This window comes from Crocuta crocuta, unplaced genomic scaffold, assembly GCF_008692635.1.
Source record: "Crocuta crocuta isolate KB4526 unplaced genomic scaffold, BGI_CrCroc_1.0 scaffold154, whole genome shotgun sequence".
Taxonomy (NCBI): Eukaryota; Metazoa; Chordata; class Mammalia; order Carnivora; family Hyaenidae; genus Crocuta; species Crocuta crocuta.
The window spans coordinates 14,190,847-14,209,013 of record NW_027530545.1 but is presented as its reverse complement, the minus strand read 5'-3'; the positions used below and the strand labels follow the sequence as shown (position 1 = coordinate 14,209,013).

Genomic DNA, 18,167 nt, shown 5'->3' with positions numbered 1-18,167 from the left:
CCAGTCATGGGTCTTGGGATCAAACCCAGCTTGGGCTCCCCAGTGAGTGTGGAGTCTGCTGAAGATTTTTCTCTCCTCCTCCTGTGCCCCTCTCCCCAACTTTCTTGCAGTCTCTCTCTCTTTAAAATAAATATATATTTTTATTTTAAAAAAAAGGAATAAAGAAAAGCTGCACTCTTCCAACAGAGCAGTACAGTGTATCTGAGAGTGGACTTAGATTGGTTGTAAATATATATTGCAAACTATCAGGAAACAACAGAAAATATAAAAATAAGTATCATTAATATGCTAAGATAGAGGAGAAATGGAATATAAAATGTTTCCTTAAAATAAGAAGAGGGGACATATGGATGGCTCAGTCAGCTAAGCTTTCAACTTTGGCTCAGGTCATGATCTTGTGGTCCCTGAGTTCAAGCCCCATGATGGGCTCTGTGCTGACAGCTCAGAGCCTGGAGCCTGCTTCAGATCCAGTCTCCCTCTCTCTCCCTCTGCTCCTCCCCCATTCACATTGTCTCTCAAAATTGAAATAAGTGTTAAAATTTTCTAAAAAGAAGTGGAGAAAATTTGATAATTTAGATGAAAAGAACAGTTCCTTGAAAGATACAAACTACAAAAACTCACATTTAAAAAAAAAATCAATAATCTACAAAAGAAGATGCATCAGCAAAAATCTCTGAAAAAAGAAAGCACTAGACCCAGATGGTTTCACTAGTGAATTCTACTAAATATTAAACAATAAAATTTTATCAAATCTCTACAATCTCTTCCAGAAAATAGAAGCAGAGGCAATATGACTCACAATCTATTCTATGAGGCCAGTGTTACCTTAACACCAGAACTGGATAAGGTATTACAAGAAAAAAAATACTGCAGATATATATTTCTTATGAACTAGGCTGTAAAAATCCTCAACAAAATATTAGCAAATCAAATACAACAATGTATAAAAAGAATTACGCACTACAACCGAGTGGGATTTATTCCTGCCACACAAGACTGGTTCAACATTTTTACATCAATTAATGTAATCCAGCACATCAGCTGACTTTTAAAGACTGCACCCATTGATGCAGAAAAAGCCTTTGACAAAATCCAACACCCATTCATGATAAAATATCTCAGCAAACTAAAAAGAGAGAAAAGCCCTCAATTAGATAAAAGACATCTTCAATAAATCTATAGCCAACATAAATATTCCCCCAAGTAGAAGTATTCCTATTAATTTATATAAATACCTCCTTCAAGAAAAGGGAGCGAACTCCTCATTTCTTAGATTAGACTGTGTATAATGACTACTGTCCAAGGTGCAGATAAAGAAAAGGAGGAAAAATAGTGATTTTTCCAGTGGGTAAAGCTGACAAACATTATCCCAGCCAAGTAATCAAGGATAATATTAACAGTTGTAACTCATATTGATAGTATATATGCTTGATAGGATGTAATTAAAATGACTTTTTACACCTGTAGTCTTCTACTGAATTGCCAGTAACTTTGGGGTGGGGGGAACCAGACAAATCCCACTTGAGGGACATTCTACAAAATACCTGACTAGTACCCCTCAAAACCATCTAGGTCACCAAAAACAAGGTAAGTCTGAGAAAGTGCCACAGCAAATGAAAGTCTAAAGGAAAAAGACAACTAAATGTAAAGTGATACCCCAAATGGGATCCTGCAACAAAAAAATTATATACTACATTAAGTAAAAACTATATAAATCTAAGCAAACTATAGACTTTAGTTAATAATGATCTATCAATATGGTTCATAATTATAACAAGTATTTCATCTATTAGTAGTAAAGGAAACTAAGTATGGGATCTATGAGAAATCCCTTATCATTGCAATGTTTCAGTAAATCTAACAGTGTTATAAAAAAAAAAAAAAGTTCTAGGAGTGCCTCGGTGACTCAGTTGGTTGAGTGTCTGACTCTGGATTTTGGCTCAGGTCATGATCTATTGTTAGTTCAAGCCTAGAATGGGACTCTGTATTGACAGTATGGAGCCTGCTTGGGATTCTCTCCTTCTCACTGCCCCTCCCCCACTTATGCTCGCTCTGGCTCTCTCTCTCTCTCCAAATAAATAAATATTAAAAAAAAAGATAAGTTCTATTAAAAAAAGAGTGAAATACCAATCTTGAGTTCTAGTTTATAATTTCCTATTTGAGACTATAAGCTACATTTCATCTCATGGAACCTCAATTTTCTTCAAAAGACACATTTTATAGAGCTCCTGTGCAGATTAAATGCTATGTAGATATTTTAGTAGAATGTCTCGCACATGACAAAAACACAAAAGGAAGATAATTATTATTGTAGTCAAAAAGAAGAATATGTGAATCATCTAGGGTTTCCTAGAAATAAAGAGAAATTAGTGAAGAGCTTGGTATCAGAGCAATTCCACTGCTTTAGGGCTCCAAATTTAAAACATTATTTATTACATTATTGTTATTGTTATTATTATTCATTGATTATCCACTTTTATTTTAATGTAACAGATACGAATTACAGAACTGTTTTTTGGATAAGGCTTGTAATAACTTTAGAGCTGAGGTAATTGAATTTCATTATAAAGGCACTCACAGAAATAAATTTTTCCATTGGTCAGAATGGCACACTTTGCCACCTGTAGTCTGAGTTTTATATCTTAAATTAGATACTATATTCTATAACTTTATTACAATAGATGGAAACATTATTGGGCAAGTTACTACTCATGATGAAGAATATGGTACACATAAGTAAAGAATGATGAGTTTCATATTTTTGTTGTCTGGAATTACATACATATATAATTTATTTTATACTTTAATAATTACGTATATATGAAGGCAATTAAGACACTTGATTAGTAATTTAGCAGAATTTACTCCTGTATTTGATCGTGAAATGACATGTTGAACACCATATATCTGGCAAGTCATGGTCAATCCTCTTCTCCCTGAATCTATTTTAGGTAATTCTTGGTAATCTACACTATCTTTCCAGCCTGGTGATTTATCTGAGGGTATTGAAAGCATAAATAAATTTCCAGTTCACAAGTATTTTAAACAGAACTGAGATCAATGTAGTCCCACTGTTAGAAGAAACAACCTCTGGCAGCCAATATTCTGCAAATAACTGGCTCTGAGCTGAGATTATTGCAGCCAATATATTAGATGAAACTAGGAGCTTTGTGAGCCACTTTGAAAAATAGTCTTTCACAATCAAGAAATTTGCTCTAGATTGCACCTGCAAAAATCAATATTGATTCTTGTATAAAGCTTCTTGAACCCTTAGCATGGAAGAATCAATATCTTTGGCCGATTATGTATAGTAGCATGGCACACAATATACAGTTAATTCAATAATAAGCATTAATCCCAGGTCAGGAGACATTCATCAGTTAATGCTTTCATGAAAGCAATTCTCAAACGTGCTGCATAAAGCATAGCCAAAATAATGTTGAGGTCACTGTTGGGAATAAACACAATTTCCATTATACTATTCTTTTATAAAAGAAAATATAATAGAAACTAAAAAATATAATAGAAAATTCATGCATTTAATTACTCATTATAGATGTGTTAGTATTTTCTATATTCAAGTCATGTTGTAAGGTAATAAAGTCACAGTATAAATCCCAATGCCTATTTTTTAGGAGCCATGATATATATCATGTTATATATACAGTGATATATATATGTTTTCTATGTATCTATATCGTCATATATAGTATATGTATACCAATCACTATATAGTGCCTACTTATTTAAAAATATACCACATTCTCCTCCATCATTTATAATAATGCTTTTTTAAAAAAAATAATGTTTATTTACTTTTGAGAGAGAGAGAGAGAGAGAGAGAGAGAGAGGCAGTCAGAAAGAAAGGTAGACATAGAATCCGAAGCAGTTTCCAGGCTCCAAGCTGTCAGCACAGAGCCCAATGTGGGACTCAAACTCAGAAACCATAAGATCACGACCTGAGCTGAAGTTGGACACTTAACCAACTGAGCCACCAAGGTGCCCCTATAATAATGCTCTTATACATAAAATTCTCTAAAGAAAGTTAAGGTAACTGAAAATATCATTAATTACGTGTTCAATCAAAAATAATTATGATAGTAAAACAAACAACATTGTACAGTATTGTTGTAATGAGTTCAGTTTAAGAAGCTAAAGTTCCTTGAAGTCTGGGAATTAATGTATTAGCTGCAAACAGAGTCTAGTTTTCTTCAGCATTCTATAGAAAAAGCATTTTATTTATTTGGTGGAAAAGACTCAGCATGACTCTGATACTGCTTGCTGAAATCGAAAGCCACTTGGTTGAGAAAATAATCCAAGGAATGGACAGAACCAAAAGTCTTATGGAAAAATAAGAACTCAACTTCGGATCTGACTCACAAATCGCTTCTTTTATTTATTAATGGCTTTGGATAAAACAGTGAAATGTTCCTCAGAAACAACTATAAAGTTACAGAATTCCTATTAAAGATGCAAAGTAGATATGCCTCTATCAACATAAATGGCAATTTCAGTAACTGTAAGCCTCCTTTCAATGACCCACATCAAGAGGAGGACTTGGGGAGTACACAACTTCTGATTCCGCACTTGGATACGTTTAGAGATTTTTCTTCAGAACTATCTAACACAATTTTTTTCTTCACACTTTTCTGTACATAAAAAGATGATGTCAGCTGTTAAACAAGCCAAATTGCTTCCAAGCCATATATATCTTTAGCCCCAAAGCACTTCTGCTTATGCATGAAGGTCATTGTAGAATCAGATCCTTTCCTCAGTATGTTGTCTATCATTCAGTTCTCCTCCTCACTGGGAATTTAGTGTGGATCTGACAACAGGTGCCACTGCTGTAGACCTTCCTGGACACCAGCAGGAAGCACCTGCTGCAGCCTCACAGAGAAGACAGACCTGGTATTGCTTCCTCTCCTTCACCCTTTAGCTGCTGTGGCATGGCGTTTTATTAAATTTGTTTCATTAAAATTGTAAATTCCAGCAACACTTTGACACTGGGACCTTCTCAAAATCCAATTAAATATATCAATCTCAGATCCAGTAAAATTTGACCGTACTGAGAAAGTGCTTACAAAAATCATCTAACACCACACTTCGAAAATTAATCCTCAATTATTTATAATCAAGACATTAACATTTGGGGGGACCTGGGTGGCTTAGTTTGTTAAGTGTCCAACTTCAGCTCAGGTCATGATCTCACAGTTTATGGGTTTGAGCCCACATCAGGCTCTGAGATGGTGGTGCAGAACCTGCTTGGGATTCTCTCTCTCTCTCTCTGCCCGTCACCTGTGCTCTCTCTCTCTCTCTTTCTCTCAAATAAGTAAACTTAAAAAAATGAAAAATGAAACATTAGCAATTGGCTTACTCTTCTAGAAAAGAAGTCATAAATACAACCACAGATACCTGCCTCATATGTAGAGTGATGTATTCAAGCATGAGTTTACAATTTTAAAAGACTTCTAAAGGTGGTATGCATTAAATTTACAATATCTCAGAGTTGATAGTGAATCTTCCTGAATGTCTCAAAGACAGGTTTTTTTCTTTCACTTTGTTTATAATTTTATTGTGCATCATGCTGTAGTATAAATACAACAAAACTCTGACTATAAAGTGAATCATATTAATGCTCTATAAAGCACAGGGATGTGCCTAGTGGTTATAAGCATGGACTAGCATTTCTGGAGGGACATGCTCCAACTCACTTTATTGTCACAACCACTATGTAAGTAGGTGGAATTGTCCCCAATTTAAGGAAAAGGAGCCTTAGACAGGTCAGGTAATGCAATGGTAAGGTTGGGACTTAAATCCCATGCATGATGATTTAATGTGTGGTTATCTGCAACAGAAAATGGCACAGGGAGATGTATGAAAAGATTAAATTCTCTGAGAGTGAGAAATATTAAATACCTATCACCTAGCATCATATTTCAAAGGTAGTAGATCTCTGATATTTTTTTCCTGAATAATGGTATGTTTGATTAAATGAAAAACTGGAAGTAACTGATTGTCTACCATACTGGCTAGAGTGTGACATAAGTGATTTCTTCACAATTTTAACTGGTCATTGGGTTTGAGAACTGACACTAATGGTGCACTCTACAAGCATGTGTGAATGATTATATAGTCATCCTACTCTCTCTATATATATACATACATATAAATCATTACATATTTTATATATTGTGTCAAAGTATATTATATCCTTTGATCAGGTGTTTAGAATCTAAATATTTTCCCCAGTAAGGAAAAAAATCTCTTAAGTTTTCTCCTGATCATTTCTTATTATTGTCCAAAATGTCTTTGAGGAAAATATTATGAATTGCAACTTTAATAATTATTTAGTAAAAATAATAATCATTTTGATCTTGTATTTTTCGGCCACTAGCGGAACATTTTTGAGACACTGCAGGATCCTAAGGCATCCCTCTCCAGAACATCTGCTGTAATGCAAATGCCAGGCTCACTGTGCATAAATAATTATGCTGGTTTGGTTAAATGGCACTAACAGCTCATGAGCTTCATTTTGACAGACAAATTTGAAATACGATGCTTTCTTATTTCAGTATCTTCACAGTGCTTACTGCATTCTTAAATTACACAGGGTGATACCCTGAGCTACAGTAATTCTAAAAAGTAGTATGGCAGTTCTACTTTCCTTTTCTTCAGTCTAGAAAGCAGAGTAAACTGAAACAAGGCCAGATGATTTTGTACTTCCCCAAACCCTACAGAAGCTTCTAATTTTATTTAGAATAAATATAAAGCCCTTCCTATGTTGGCAAGATCCAGGATGGTACGGCCTCCAATAATCATTCTGACCTAAACAATTCTTATTTCCCCCTTGCTCTCTCTGGCTATGTTGGCTTTCTTGCTTCCTCTTGATTTCTCAAACATTCTTCGATCTCAGGGCCTTCACACTTGTCATCCATCTTTCTGGAACATTCATTCCTCAGCTCTCCTCGTACCCTGGAGTTTCCTGCTCAGATGTTACATCCTTCAAGAATACTTCACTGATCGCTCTGTTTAAAATAGCACCATTTACTTCTATATAGATCTTTCCTTTGCCCTGTGTCTTTTGCTTTAAAAATTTTGTAACAATTTGATGAATATATCTAATTCAGTTTACTGTCTCCTGCACTATAATGTGAGCTTCGATACAGCAGGAAGTTATACAGTGCTTTACCCCAGGTCCCATAAGAGAGAGACTAACATGATATAGAAATATACTAAGTATTTGTTGTATGAATAAAATAATGAATTAATGAAAAAAACCTGTTCTGCACATTTTCTAAACACTATCTTTTATTTCTGCAAACAAAGAATTATCATCCACATGTTATGGATGGATCCTGTATTTGTTGCTAATCTTTTTGTTAATGAAGTATATAAATATATAGTCATGTATTCTTATTTACCAAGACCGTTTTAATGTGAAACTTGAACTATTCAAGAGTCTTCAGTATAAACCTTCAAGGAAAGACAAAATTACAATTTGTCATCTATGCTATCCACAAATTGCAGTGCTCAAATGGATACTAAAAATCTGTAATCTAAGTAGCAAAGACTTTTGCAGATGGCTGTTCTATTTATGAAATTTAAATCTTGGAACAATGACTGATAGTATAGAGGGAAATTAGCCTTCCCAAGATTTCACAAGTTCATGAAAGCCTTATTCTTTAATAAGCGATGGCAATGAAAACAAAACAAAACAAAAAGTTCTTATTGTGGCAGAAATCTAAAGATAGATTTCTTTAGAATAAAATGTTTTACTTTTAGGTGTCTGTTTGATTCCCTTGAAAACAGAATAAAAATCTTTCAGCATCTGGATGTCAAAGGATGCACTTACCAGAATAAAACTTTCTAAGATTTTCCAAAGTAACCATTAAACTCCATTAACTTCTATGGAAAATATCACAGCTGGATCTCCTAACATTATGGTGATTTTATTCTCTCACTCTCTCAAAATACTTAAGGGATCTCAAAAAATATTCTTTATTTTTTAATGTTTGTTTTTATTTCTGAGAGAGAGAGAGACAGAGAGACAGAGAGAGAGAGAGAGAGAGAGAGAGAGAGAGGCAGGCAGGCAAAGAGAGAAGGAGAAACAGAAGCAGGCTCCAGACTCTGAGCTGTCAGAAGATAGCCCAACATGGGGCTCAAATTCACAAACCCTGAGATCTTGATCTGGGCCAAAGTCAGTTGCTTAACTGACTGAGCCACCCAGGCACCCCACAAAAAATATTCTTAAAGTCCTAGCCCATGTCATCTGTTTTACTAGACTATAAGCTCTGTGAGGTCAGGGACCTTGAGTGTCCTCTTCTGCACTGAACTTCTAGCATAAGCATGGTGCCTATGTGAAGTTACGCATAAAATATTATGTCTTTACTTCCTTGTAACTGACCTTTCTCTCTGTATCAAAGGCGTACATATGGCAACATGTATGGAGCTAGAGAGTATTATGCTAAGAGAAATAACTCAGAGAAAGACAAATACCATATGATTTCACTCATATGTGGAATTTAAGAAACAAAACAGATGAACATATGGGGGAAAGAAGAAAGAAAAAGAAAGAAAGAAAGAAAGAAAGAAAGAAAGAAAGAAAGAAAGAAAGGCAAACCAGGATACAGCTTTTTAACTACTGAGAACAAACTGAGGGTTTTGGAAGGGAGGTAGGGGGGATGGGTTAAATAAGTGATGAGTTAAGGAGAGCACTTGTTAATGATGAGCAGTGGGTATTGTATGCAAGTGATAAGTCACTAAACTGTACCCCTGAAACTAATATTAAACTGTTTGTTAACCAGAATTTAGATAAAACCTTGAAAAAATTAAGTTTATGAGTAAATACAATGAGAAAAAAGAGTTAATGCTTAGTTTTTACTTTTAAAAATAAACTTTGAAGTTTACATATATTTCCAAAAGCCAAACCTAAAAAACTGTATAAACTACACTTAATTGGAAAAAAAAAATCAAGGATCAAGAACAAATGCAGCAAATTAACTTGTCATAACAAGAGATTTGAAAGATAAGTAAAAATAAATAGATTAGCTAAACTCTAGATGATCTAATAAGTGTTATTGATTCTTGCAAAGGAGGCGAGTGACCTAGACCTTCGCAGAGGTTTTTGGAACTGGAGATAAGGTCTGTCCATCTGGATTGACCAGAGAATGAGCATTGAGAATCTCCTCCACATCTCCACACATTTGCTTTGCCATTTCTTCTCTGTATCAAAGAGCCCTTTGAAAGCAGGTCTAATACCTATTGACCTTCCTTTGCCATCCAGTGTTACCTGTACTGAATAGTTCATCTGCTCAGCTGATCCTGCGGCTGGCACCCATGCATCATCCAGGGAAGTGTGTGCTCTGAGATTTTGGTGAGTCCTGTCTGAACTGCCCACGTGGACATCTAACTTCAATGTCCCCAGATACTTCTAGGCCCTAAAGTAAAGAAAGATAGGGTCTTGGAGGATCCTGTGGATTATGGTAATGTGGAAGAGAAACTTGAATCTTTAGTACCTGGTAAGATCAGAAAGCAAGAAAACTCACCACCAGTGTATCTCACATAGAAAAGGGATTAAAAGTATTTCCTGAATATTTAGGGCATATCTTCTTTTTGTGTCTACTTTTTACAACATTTTTTTATTTTATATTCCATCTTATAAAAATGTTTTAAGGTGGCTATGAGTGCTTGTGTTTTATGCTGACTAAATATGTACATATATAGTGTTATCTACCTTAATTTAGCAGAAAAGATAAATATGATTTTTATACTTAAAGCCTATAACACAGCTGACTTTTATAATTCTGAATCCCAAATAAGTAAAATGATGCCCCTTTTCCCTGAATAGAGAGAAATATATACATTTAGGGTTTCCTACCTCTTCTCCATGTTGGCATTATATTAGATAATATCACAAACCTTTTCCTCTGAACATTTTTTCTTAACACCTGGCATTACTAAGGTGGCCAAATCACAAAAATTGCTCTCTGGCTCTACTCCATTGTTCATATTCTCCCATCAATTACAAAAAAGCTATCTTGACCACCTCTTCTTCATAAGGCACTAGGAAAGATGTGGAAGAAATCCTGCTTTGAAGAACAGAATAAACGTGTATAAAAGTCGTTTTTATTATTATAATGCATAATGCTTAAATGACAGAATAAGAATGTAATCTGATTGCTGGCAGTTACTACATTATTTATATGACTGCTATTAAAATGTGAATTTCAAAAATACAATGGCAAGCTAATGTGAACAAAGGTAACCTAGTGAGGCCTTAGAAACCCTCCTGCGTGCTTAAAATGAAAAAGAAAACAATATGCTTCTCTTTTGCGTAAAATACAGTAATCCCAGTGTTTTCATCGTCTCACAGAGAAATTCATCAAAATCACACAACTTTGCTACTTACTCATTAATGAATATACATGATCACAGTTTCAATGTGCAATGTTCATAGATACTGTGCATATTAGAACATAATATATTGTACGTTCCATTGTGTGTTTTGAGGTTCCATAACCTCAGAGAGATTGTGAATCATACTAGTCAACAGTTTTATCTAATGTCAGAGAAAGGGAGGAAGGTTAAGAGGTGGGAGGTGGTAGATGTATGTCCAAACTAATGTTGTGTACATTGTAGACATTTTTCATATAGGCTATATTTACTAAAGTACATTGGATCTTGGACTTTTCAGAATTTTCAGTTCCTCCGGTAACATTTGTAAATTCATTTTGCAGCTTTGCTCTTTTTTTCCCTGCATGCTGATACCCCAGCTGTTTGATCTTCTGCTATTACTTATTTCAAAGCATCTGAGCTTAAAACGATATAACTGGTCACAAAGCTGAGTGCCAGGGCACTGATGTATACCCTCAGTTATATAAGCAGCCAATAACCTACATTCCCATAAGAGTATATTGATCATATATGAAGGTGCAAGAACCCTGTCATTTTTACTCATCTCTTCCTATATTAGGCAGATTAAATATTACTATAAAATTATTAAAATAAAAGTCATTGTTATGCCTTTGTGCTGTTTATTTTCAAAAGGACACATAATAGCATTAGTCATTACATTTTGATCAAACACAGGGCTACACTGTACAAACTGCTCTGATCTAGTATATGACCCCATGTTCTCTGCCACAATGAATTAGGTGTTTGAATGTTTACAGAGATTCTAAAGCATCCACTCAAGATAAGTATTCTTTGTCCTTTGTTTTCTAATCTAAGTACAAACTTCTTTGGTTTAAAAAAAAAAAAAACGCTGAAATATTTTTGAACTGCTTCCTGTCAAAGGTGTTAAGCATAAAATCATCCTCAGAATTACTTACTGGATTTCCACATCTGTTGCACATTTATTTGCAAACGTTATTTGGTATCATTATGACCTCTCCATTGATCTACTATTTTCCCTTTCAGCCAACCCTGATTTCATTTCTAACCAAACAGAAACCAAAGCAAATTATTTCCAGAATGCTTTTGTGAACAACTTATAAATCTTTCTCTATACTTTCTATTTGCCTATGTTTAATCATAGGACCAGATTATTGGATCCAGCAGGATTCAATATTACTTCTGGAGAAAATCATACACTCATATACTGGCTCCCTCGAAGTCCATACTTGGGTTTAATCATTGTGCATAAGCTTAAAGACATGGAGACAACTTGCTTTCAAGTTCCAGTTGTAATCTTGAGATGTATGGCTTGATTCAGATTTGGTTATAGGCCTTGCAAACACTGCCACTTGGGTGCCACACATGCCTCCCCGCCATGGTCAACCCCACCATGTTCTTCAACATCTCTGTGGGCAGTGAGCCCTTGGGCTGGGTCTCTTTCCAGCTGTTTGCAAAGTTCCAAAGACAGCAAGAACTTTTGTTCTTTGAGCACTGGGGAGAAAGGATTTGGTTATAAAGATTCCTGATTTCCTGCAATTTATGTGCCAGCGTAGTGACGTCACATGCCATAATGGCACTGGTGGCAAGTCCATCTATGGGGAGAACTTTGATGATGAAAAGTTCATCTTGAAGCAAATGCATCCTGGCATCTTGTCGATGATAAATGTTGGACCCTAAACAAATGGTTCACAGTTTTTCATCTGTACTGCCAAGATTGAGTGATTGGATAGAAAGTATGTGGTCTTTGGCAAGGTGAAAGAAGCATGAATACTGTGAAAGCCATGGAATGCTTTGGGTCCAGGAATGGCAAAACCACAAAGAAAATCACCATTGCAGACTGTGGACAATCTAATAAATGTCATTGACTTGTGTTTTATTTTAACTACCAGACCAATCCTTCTGTAGTTAGGAGAGCACCACTTTACCCCCATCTACTTGAAATATCCTATACTCCTTTTGTTCTTGATGCAGTTCCATGGGTTCCATATTTTCCTTACTTCTCTCCAAGCCCAGCTAGATTGCAGAGTTAAATTTAAGAAATACACTTATGAAAATAAAAAGAAAACAACAACAAAATAACTTATCTGCTAACCTGCAAAATTGGAAATGATACTTCCTCTTGAAAATGCAAAAATTTTAATTAAAAAGATATGTGATGGAGGCATAAATTCATTTTTCCCATATCAGATTCAATCCAGGAAACACATTTTTGCTGAATGTTTAAAAACTGTTTGGGGCGCCTGGGTGGCTTAGTCGGTCAAGCGTCCGACTTTCGCTTAGGTCATGATCTCGAGGTTCGTGGGTTCGAGCCCCGCGTCGGGCTCTGTGCAGACTGCCAGCTTAGAGCCTGGAGCCTGTTTCAGTCTGTGACTCCCTCTCTCTCTGACCCTCCCCTGCTCACGCTGTCTCTCTCTCTCTCTCTCTCCTAGAAATAAAAACATTAAAAAAAAACTTTCAAAAAAACACAAACTGTTTAACATTAATTCATGATCCCATCTCCAGGACAAAAATCCACCCCAATCCAGAAATCACAGTTGTTTGTTCCAAAAAATCCCATAGCACTGAACTTGACTTTTTTTCAAGCTGGTACCTATCAAGAATCCTCTAACAGAAATCTCCAGGAAAGAATGGAAGCATGGTCACATCTCTTCTCTACCTGAGTGGCACTGGTATACCTCTACAGTCAGGTCCATGACATTAACTCAATTAACTAGGGATGATAACTAAAACCATAAAAGTAAACATTATAATAGGTTAAAACTTTACTTAAGAGTTGCATCTTGTTAACAAGACTGAAAAATATAAATATTGATCCTCAAAAAAATTAGATGCCAGCAACACAATCAGAACAAAATAAAATGAACATTGACTTCTATAGTAAAATCTGAATTTGACAGAAAAATTAAGACTTCATGATAAAATTGAGATCAACAATTTTTGACTTCGGAAAGTTGATCTTGCTAAAGTTAATGACTATACATAAAAATGTATATTGTCACAATCTATAATCTATATAATTAGAATCTGAAAAATCTCAAGAATGAAATTTTCACTATATAACTTACTTGCAAATTAACAGATCCTAACAAAATCCATTAAAGTTGAAATAAGAGTGAAAAATAATTAATATTTAAGAGCACTTGACAGAAAAGGATGGGGATTTTCTTGAAAGTTTTACATTTGTCAGAGCATTTATTAAATTACTGGTGAACATAAATCTGTAGCCAAAATATTTGACAATTTAAATGTCAGTGTGAAATGTTGGAGAGGAACTAAAACCAAAAACCAATACTCTATAGAAGCTGTAGAGTATAATGACCAAAAGCTCAGGTTCTGATGTTTAAAATCCTGATTATAAATCTTTGCTCTACCAAACATGTAACCTTAAACAGTTATTTAATTCTTCCAGTCCTCAGTTTTTTCATCTGTAATATGATGATGATATATTCTTGCCCATCCTAGATTATAATTATAAATATGAAATGGCATACTGGCAATAAAATGCACAGTGTTGTGCTGGGTACATAATGACATTGCTACTGGGTTAAATGGATGCTTAGCATTAGACATACAGTTTACTAACTGCTTGTCTTTCCACTTTAAAATTTTTAATATGATCAATCTTTCTCTCTTCCACCCTCCCTAACAAATGTCTCTCTTCCTTTCTATATTAATGTCTTTCCCAATAGTCTTCATTTGAAACTCTCTTATTTTTTTGGATATGCTCAATCATTTGCCCTAATTCCTGAAACTAGAGAAATGTTGCTCTTTCTTTTTCCCATATTACAGTTTCTGTACTATATATTTTTTGCTAGTTATTATATAATTTTCAGTCTGAGTAGATTCACAGCCTATCATCAAGGACCTGTAATATAATTATACCGACTTACTTTATGTAGTGCTCAAGACTCATAATTCTACCTACCCAAACAGACCAAGAGAGAAAATAAGTATTCCTAATATCAGCTCTTTAGGTTTAAAGCTAGCTTTCATGGGTTGTTTCTTTTAATTTCTCCTTCCTTTCTTCCTTCCTTCCTTCCTTCCTTTCTCTCCCTTCCTCCCTTCCTCCCTCTCCTTCCTCCCTCTCCCTCCTCTCTCTCTTTCTTCCTTTCTTTCTTTTATGGCATTCTTCTGTTTATTGCAGCATTGTTTACAATAGCCAAGATTTGGAAACAGCCCAATGTCCATCAACAGATGAATTGATAAAGAAGATACAAAAGGCCCCTGGGTGACTCAGTCTGCTAAGCATCCTACTCTTAATTTCAGCTCAGGTCATGATCTCACAGTTGTAAGATGGAGTCATGCATTGTTTCTTTCCCAGGATAAATCTTGCTAGCTCCCACAAGACAATATTTTGAAACCACAACAATAATCATTCCTACTCTGAAAGTACTTGGGTCTATTAATAACCTTTAAGAACACGGCTGGTGAATTTGACACTCACAGGCTTGAGAACTGAGTATAGAAATTACATTTTTCATTGTTTAACAATGTGTTCATTTTGGTACATCTTGTAATACATAGTTTTAATTTAGCAGATGGAGAAACTGAGGGCAGGGAGGCAAATAACTTTTCTAAGATTACACCAGTGGCAAAACCTAGATTCAGTCAGATCTACCCAATGATGCCAAAGCCCATGTACTTTTTTATATACAGCTATCTCCTCTCTTCCAGGCCCTATTCATCAATACATAGTAGTGACATGTAGAGTTAGCATTTTTAAAAATTAACAAAATATAAATGTCATTATTTTTAATGCTGAAACAAAGTAACTATTTTTATTTTATAATTTACTTTGCTTAATTTTCTGTTTTTTTATTGTCTGAAATAAAATTAATTTTTTCAGCACCATTCCTGGATACATATACACACATATATGTAAATGTGCATGAACAAACACACACACACACACAATATGTGTAGTATAAATGTATGTGAAAGACATGCACATGTATGGATGGATGGATGTGAAGGCGTATGCATATGCATGTGCGTGTGTTTGAGGTATACAGACATACCTACACATACATATCTGTCAATATACAAATATACACAAATATATATACATTGAGTCATTATTTTGGTATTTCTTGATATCTTCTAGATAAATAGAGTTATTCAGTCAGTTTTCTGCTTTGGATAAATGAAATCTGATTCTTTGAATGCTAATAGGAAAATGTGTTATAATTAAGTGAAATAATTTTCTAGTTTTTCTTTGCATTTAAATGGAGTGAAATATCTGAGAATATAAATCAAAACATGCTATATTCATTAACAGCCTGCAAAGTTATTTTTAAAATTCTGCCTGAAAAAAAATTCTGCCTGTAAGTGAGTTCTTTAAAAAAAGTACCTAAAACCTAAATGTCTAAATATGTTAAATATTTTNGTTCTCAACAACAAAATATAGCAAAAGATATATATTTCAAAGTAAAATATTTAAAAGAAATTCCAGCTGCTCTCTCATATGTATTAAATATCTAAGTATTCTGAGTGAATTTTTAGATCCTTAAAAATTAGTATTTAAAGAAATAATTCTGAAGAAAAGGCTTAAAAGAAATTTATTATTTTTCTGGTATTATTTTTTCTATTAATTTTCTAATGATTTAAAAACAAAAAAAATGAGCCCATTAATTAAAATAAATATTACTTTGATTACAGATTTCAATCAAATAGAAGATTAGAGGGTATGGTTCCTTTTCCATTTCCAACTACTATTTACCAACTAGCAGAAGAGCAGTAATAGACCTTAGTTTCAAGAGAAGAAAAGTTAGACACAAAGAAATCTGTATAACAGTAAAAAAATGTTTCAAGATATAACATTTAGTTACTAATAGCAAACTAAATAGAAATTTTAGGAAACATTTTGAGAGACTGTGATTTTAGGTATCTTTAAGGATGATTCCATCTACAGGCTTAGTGAATTTTTAAAGAGCTAATATACACGCTACATGCACACAAAAACACCAAAATATACACACAAATATTCACACCTTCCAGAAGCCTTAAAATAGCTTTTTATACTCTTTATATCTTATATTTTCAGTGAGCCCTGGGGTGCACTTCAAATCCTCCTTTTTTCTATACATTTTTTTTTAACATATATATATCAGAGCCTCCCATCTATTCATTTACGTAATAAATATTTATTGTCTAGTATACCTGATGAGCTGGCATGTAATATATCAACCAAACTGAAACACTTGTAAGAGTGTAAGAAGGTGTTATTAACAATCATGTCAAGTCAGCAGGTACAAAACAGAGTAGTCTTGGACAACTGTGGAGTATGGGATTTCAGTCTATATGCATCCTGGGCACAAATCATCTGTGGTCCCTGCTCTCACCAACCACACAGTCTAAGAGATAAGTTGTATACAAATCAGAAAATCAATTTAAAAAAATTACACACTGTGCTAAGTATCAAGAAAAAAGATATGGTGCTGAGTTGTGGCATATTGGTGAAGAACGTGAGGAGCTGTGCTGTTCAGATCATTCTCTGGAAGTAATGTTTAAACTGAGAAATAAAGGATAAGAAAAATATTGACAATGGAAAGAAGAGGATGGGGTAGAAAAAGATCTTTCCAGGCAGAGGAAATCATACATGACAAACCTAAGGTCAAAAACTTGAAGAACTAAAAGAAGTCCAATTAGACTTAAGTCTCAAGAATCACAGAGGAATGGTCTGAAATCCCATGAAACAGATTTTGTAAAGTCTTTAAAGACATAGCAAGAAGTATGAATTTTTTTAAATACAATCTAATGCCTTTAAGCAGAGAACTGATACAATCCCATTTTTAAAGCATATCACTCCGGAGGCTCTATGGAACACAATTTACAGAGTTATAGACAGAAGCTGGAGACTGTCTACAGTTGTAACCAGAATAGCAATTGTGATGATGAGCCAGGCAAGGACTCTGGCAATGGAGATGGGGGAAAATGGAATGACCCAAGATATAATTTAGAGGTAGAACTGATCAGATGGCTCAGTTAAGCATCCGACTTCAGCTCAAGTAATGATCTCGTCATGAGTTTGAGCTCCATGTAGGGCTCTGTGCTGACAGCTTAGATTAGTCTGCTTCGGATTCTGTGTCTCCTCTCTCTCTGCCCCTCCCCTGTTCATGCTTTTTCTATCCCTGTCTCTCAAAAACAAATAAATGTTAAAAAATTTATAAAAGACAAAACAAACAAACAAACAAACAAAAAACAAGTAGTTTGAATGCTTGCTATACTGCTATCAGAATCATATTGGATCCTCTTCTCCAGATTCTTTGGGTCTATTAAACCATAAGATTTAGGGGTCATCAAAAAAGAAAATTACAAAAGCTATATGTGCTTAAGTGACAATCAGCATTACATTTTTTTATTTCTTTAAGCCAATGGGTTATCATCTGGATGGGTAAGACCTTGGTAGCAAAAGTGGAAGTATATTTTTGTTAACCTGTTTATACAATATTTTAGTAGTAGAAAAATAAAGAAATCTCAGGATAGATCATTCAATGTATTCCATAGATTTTCATGAAGTTTTTATAAATGAAGCCCATTTTTGTTTTGCATTTGTAAATAAACTACTACTTTAATGTTTCTGTCTTTTGAGAAATATGTACTCTCAAACTTTTTGTTCTGCTCTCATAAAGAGACATATATTAAAAATAAACTTTATAGGAAAAAACATTTTCCTTGGGGCAAATATTAATTCTCAGTATGCTATTCTATTGGCAAACAAAATCCTTTTTTTTTTTTTTTTTTTTTTGTTTCTGGATACTTTTTTGCTTTTT

The 18,167-nt window shown here is 34.4% G+C and overlaps 1 protein-coding gene and 1 pseudogene across 1 annotated transcript in view; one reads left to right on the top strand and one right to left on the bottom strand.

The window, feature by feature from the left end:
- Positions 1-18,167, bottom strand: part of LRP1B (LDL receptor related protein 1B) — a 1,854,983-nt gene that overhangs the window by 382,110 nt on the left and 1,454,706 nt on the right. The window lies entirely within an intron of this gene.
- Positions 11,771-12,260, top strand: LOC144234470 (peptidyl-prolyl cis-trans isomerase A pseudogene; annotated as a pseudogene).